Below are 5,743 nucleotides of genomic sequence, written 5' to 3' on the forward strand. Positions count from 1 at the left end.
AAAAAAAAAAAAGAAAAAGAAGAAATATTATCTCACTAAAAGTAAAGGTAACGACATTTTGAACTTAAGAAAATTTCCTCAGGCACAGTTTTCCTTTTTCGACTTAAATTTTTTCAAAATGCAGTCCAGAGAGTGGCATAATGATGCCCACATACACAAAACAGATTTAACAGTTACTAACATGTTGCAATGTCTGCTTCATGTTTTTATAATATGAAATATTGCAATTTGCAGATCTCACAAAATTTCACTCCTAAATACTTCAGTATGCACCTATAAAAAAAAGTAAGCATGAAAGTGGGGTGTGGTGGTGGGTGCTGTAGTCCCAGTTACTCAGGAGGCTGAGGCAGGAGCATCACTTGAGCCTGGGCGGTCGAGGCTGCAGTGAGCAGTAACTGCACCACTGCACTCCAGCCTGGGTGACAGAATGAGACCCTGTGTCCAAAAAACAAAGTATGTATGGTTGCCTACAAAACCAGAAAAACATATGGTAGCTGACACGAGTGGCGCAATCTCAGCTCGCTACAACCTCTGCCTCCTGGGTTTGAGTGATTCTCCTGCCTCAGCCTCCCAAATAGCTGGGATTACAGGTGTCCACCACCATGCCAGGTTAAGCTTTGCATTTTTAGTAGAGACGAGGTTTCATCATGTTGGCCAGGATGGTCTCAATCTCCTGACCTTGAGATCTAATTCCTCGGCCTCCCACTGTGCTGGAATTACAGGTGTGAGTCACTGTGCCCGGCCAGGAGGAGGTCTTCAAAAACCAATTAACCTCAGAAGGTGGGAGAAATGCCGGGCCACGAGGACACAGCCATGGGAAATGATATTTACATGGCTAAGAATCTCAGTTTCTTGTGAGAAACAACAGAAAAAAAAATATCCCCCTTGTACAACGAGAGAAAATACTGTTTTTTTTCCATGAAACCATAAGGGTGTGGGAAGTGTAAACCCAAGATTATGCATGAGGGCTTCCCCAGAGCTCGGTGTGGGTGGAGAAATGTGTCCTAACTGCTGCCCTGCCTGCCATCTTGGTACTGGGAACCTGTGAGAATTTCTGAGCCCGACGCCCTGTGTCCCGGCTTTTCTCAACAGATGCAGAGCAGTGCGTGTGTAGCCAGCTGGGCAGCACCCAAACGGGGAGACAGGCCACCGGCTCCCAAAGCTGGGCCCTCCTGGCTCCTGAGGACCCTCTGGGGATGGTGCTGGTCAGTGCAGCCCTTTCCTTCTGCTCTCACAGCTGTGGGGTTCACATGCTCTTTCTGAAGCACTGAGACTCCCTGAGCCGAGGCCAGCAGCCAGGCTTAGCCACATCCTCTCCCTCACTCCAAACTTCCTCCGCTCCTCAGTCTTCACTGCTCGTCCCAACAAGGCCACCTGACCCCAGCAGACCACACTGGAGTCCTGTGCACTGCAGCTGCTCCCACAGACTCGCACTCAACCCTCACTGTGGTCCTGGCTTTCAAGACCATTGCGCCTGGGAGGAGACGGAGGTGTCAGCTGCTGTCAGGGCACCTGGGTCATTCCCATTTGCTCCTGACGCAGTGGCTCTCCCCGTGGGATCTGGCTGGGAACCTCTCTCCCACCCACTGCCAGAGATACATTCTGAGCCCAGACACAGCCTCCTTAGTCCTCCGGTGTCACTGCCTGCTGGGACACCCTAGGATACCTGGGAGGCTTCGATGTGACTTTCCGGGCCAGGATCCCGTCTGACACCTGCAGGGAGGCAAGTCCCTGACGTTCAACTGGAGTTCCGCAGGGTCTGCATCACCTTCCTTCCCATCCGCCAAGGGCAGATCTCCATTCCAGCCCCTTGGGTGGGGCTCCAGGCTGCACTTTTGCCCCCAGGGCTACACCACCCTTCCCGTAGGTTAAGGCCTGATAGGAACACCCTGCAGGGTGAGGGAATAAGAGAGGTTCCAGGTGCAAACAAAACATCAGCAGACACTTAAGTTACCTCCTGTACAAAAAAACAAATGTACCCTTTACGCACCTGTTGAAAAAGTAAGCTCTGTGTGTTCTGCCATCACTTCAGGGAAACCAGCCCCTGAATTACCCATTTCAGAAGCATGGCCTCCAGATGCATGGGGTGGACATGAGCAGAGGGGAGGGGTGTGCTGACCCATCAGACCCTGGACCCCAGCGCCGTGCAGGGAGAAACACAAGGGGTGGGCTTGGCTGCTGCCCTCCACTGTCACAGCGGGTGAGTCTACCTGACGCCTGAGCTCCGCGGAGCCCTCTGACAGGAGGAACACCGTCCCAGAACAGCCGTAAGGAACAGAGGCACTGAGACCACTCGTCAAACCAATGCCCTATTTTACTAAAAACCACATGTACATTACATTTTACAAAACAGCCCCTTCCTTAACCCCATAAAAGAATGGGGATATTGGGGAGCTATGGGAACAGGTCCCCCTCCAAATGCTCAGGGCTACCTAGGCCTCCCCAGACCCCTTGTCCAGTGCAGGGCAGGGGCAGCAGAGCCTGCTCACTGCTTCCATCAGCCCAGGGTTCCTGGAGCCCGTCCGGGGCCCTCAGTGCCTACCCAGGGCCAGAGGGACCACCTGGGGGGCCGGCCTCAGCTGGACTCACAGCCACTCCCTGCCTGGGCTTCATCCAGCCTCAGGAGGAGGAGTGCGGGTACCCAGAGTGGTTGTGGTCAGCCTCACCCAGGGTCACTGTCATGACAGGCTGGGCTTCCTATCCAGCTCCTCCTCCTTCAGGCAGTGCTGTGGGGGTCGGGCTTTGAAGAAGTCTGAGATGTAGTGGACCTGGCAGAGTGGAGGAAGGTGAGACTGGGCAGGGGCTGGGCAGGCACCAGAGACATGAGCATGGGCAGGAGGGGGAGGAACAGGGTCCCAGGTGGGCAATGAGAGGAAGAGTGCCTGTCAGGGGGAAGAGAGCCCTCTTAGTGGAGGACCAGTAGAGAGCACTGGGGCACTGACAGGCCTAGGGAAGGACTGCGGTGTGCAGGCAGGAGACCCAGGGAAGGAACTGGGGGAAGAAGGTGTCCAGGGAAGGACTGGGTTTGGGGACAGGGGTCCCAGGGGAGAAACAGGGGGAAGTGAGGGGCCCCCAGAAAGGATTGGGGTTGAGGGAAGGGGTCCCGGGGAGGAATGGGGGAAGGAGGGGTTCCATGAATGGACTGGGGTTGGGGAAAAGGGTCCCAGGGGAGAAATGGGGAGAAGGGAGGGGTCCAGGGAAGAACTCGGGCTGGGGGAAGGGGTCCCAGGGGAGGATGTTGTAGGGGGAAGGGTCCTGGGATGGACTGGCGTTGGGGGATCCCAGAGGAGAAATGAGGGGAAAAAGTGGTCCCAGGGAAGGATGGGGGTTGGGGAGAAGGGGTCTCAGAGGAGAATTGGGGGTAAGAGGGGTCCCAGGTATGGACTAGCATTTGGGGAAGGGGTCCCAGGGAGGAATGTGTGGAAGGAGGCATTTAGAAAGGACTGGGGTTGGGGGAAGAGGTCCCAGGGGAGAAATGGAGAGAACGGAGGAGTCCAGGGAAGAACTGGGATTGGGGGAAGGAATCCCAGGGAAGGATCTGGGGGTGAAGGAGGGGACCAGGGAAGAACTGGAGTTTGGGGTACGGGTCCCAGGGGAGAAACCAGGGGAAGGAGGGGTCTCAGGGAAGGATCAGGGTTGGAGGAAGGGGTCACAGCGGAGGACTCCGTGGGGCAAGAGTGTGCAGGGAAGGACCAGGGTTGGTCAGGGAGTGGTCTTTGGACAGCACAGGGGGTGAGTCAGGGTCAGAAGCTCACAGTGAGGCCAGCCACCAGCGCCCCCTGCAGGAGACCAGCAAGGACGTCACTCCAGTGATCAGACATGCAGGTGTAGCCCACATAGAGGGCAAAGGCCACCAGGAAGAACTGGACCGTGGGCCGCAGCAGCTGCGTTCACTTCCAGCAGAGCCGCGCCTGCATGTAGCGCTGGGATGGGAGAAGGCGCCTCAGCCTGTGCCCTGCCAGGCACTCCCACGCCCACTGCACAGATGGCAGCTCCGAGGCCGACGGCATAAAACCAGCCAGCCCAGGGCCTCCTGTTTTTTTTTACAAACAAGTCAGTGAGCGCCTCCATCACCACCACGGCCCACCCATTTTACAGCTGGAAAAACCGAGGTCCAGGGAAGGGAGTGACTTGACGGGCGAGCCCCAGAAAAACGGACTCACCGCCAGGAACACCACTCAGTACATCCCAAAGGAGGCGTGTCCCGAGTAGAAAGACAACCTGGGGAAGGAGAGGCAGCAGGTTGGCTGATAAATAGATACACAAAATGTGGTGTGTCTCTACCACGGAATATTATTCATCCATAGAAGAAATCAAATACACATGCTATGACATGAAAGAACTCTGTAAACATTGTGCTAAAGTGAAAAAAAAAAAAAGTCAGCCACAAAAGATCACACATTACACAATCCTGTTTATATAAGAGGTCCAGATTAGGCAACCTCTACAGTGACAGAATATAGATCAGTGGTTGCCTATGGGAACATAAGGCTATAGGGGGAGTAGAAGCTAGTTGTAAAGAAATGTGGATTTCTCTATATAGTAATAAAAGCTTCTAAAATTGATTGGGGTAATAGGTGCACAGCTCCATGAATATTCTAAAAACCACCAAATTGCATACTTTAATAAATAAATTGTATGGTATGTGAAGTGCATTTCAATAAAGGCGTTATTTAAAAATACATATATATATATATATTGGTGGCCAGGCATAGGTGGCTCATACCTGCCTATAATCCCAGCACTTTGGGAGGCAGAGGCAGGAGAAACACTTGATTCCAGTAGTTCAAGACCATCCTAGGCAACATAGCATGACCCCATCTCTACAACAATAGATAAAAAATTTACTTCTGTGTGGTGGTGTATGTCTGTAGTCCTAGCTACTTAAGAGGCTGAGATGGGAGTACTGCTTGAGCCCGGAAGAATGAAGCTACAGCAAGCCATATCACACCACTGCAATGCAGCCTGAGTAATAGAGCAAGTCCCTGTCTCTGAAAAGAAAAGGAAAGAAATGCAAGTTTTTAAAATTGATTTGCGAGAGTAACCAAGTTTGAGGAGAAACAGAGGATAAAAGAGCACTGAATGGTGAGGGTAGTGGCTGGTTTGCCTCAGTTGCTAGCTAATTAATTGGCTTCTGAAAAATTTCTTACTAAAATGCCAGCTCTAGGGGTCAGTCATGCAGTCAAATGATAAATCCTAAATCCTTTACAAATGCTCATCATCTTTCTTTACATGCCTTCTAGTGAAAAATTCTTAAGCGCCTAAATATCAAGTGGTCTGAAATGACAGCAGCTGTTTATTAAAGAAATAACATCTCAGCCAGGTGAAGTGGCTCATGCCTGTAATCCCAGCACTTTGGGATTCCAAGGCGGGCAAATCACCAGAGTTTGAGACCAGCCTAGACAACATGGTAAAACCACATCTCTACTAAAGATACAAAAATTAGCTGGGTTTGATGGTGCATGCCTGTAATCCCAGCTACTTGGGAGGTGGAGGTAGTGAATCTCTTGAACTTGGGACGTGGGGCTTGCAGTGAGCCAGCATAGCACCACTGCACTCCAGCCTAGGCAACAAGAGTGAAACTCCATCTCAGAAAAAAGAAAAAACAAAAGAAATAACATCTCAATTTTTTTGTTTGTTTTTCAGATGGAGTCTTGCTCCATCACCCAGGCTGGAGTGCAGTGGTGTGATTTTGACTCATTGCAACCTCCACCTCCCAGGTTCAAGTGATTCTTCTACCTCA

At 51.9% G+C, this 5,743-nt stretch overlaps 1 pseudogene; it reads right to left on the minus strand.

Moving 5' to 3' along the window:
* Positions 1 to 2,619: 2,619 nt before the first annotated feature.
* Positions 2,620 to 5,743, minus strand: part of LOC108304627 — a 5,913-nt pseudogene continuing 2,789 nt past the window's right edge.

The sequence above is a fragment of the Cebus imitator genome, unplaced genomic scaffold, assembly GCF_001604975.1.
Source record: "Cebus imitator isolate Cc_AM_T3 unplaced genomic scaffold, Cebus_imitator-1.0 Scaffold56, whole genome shotgun sequence".
Classification (NCBI taxonomy): Eukaryota; Metazoa; Chordata; class Mammalia; order Primates; family Cebidae; genus Cebus; species Cebus imitator.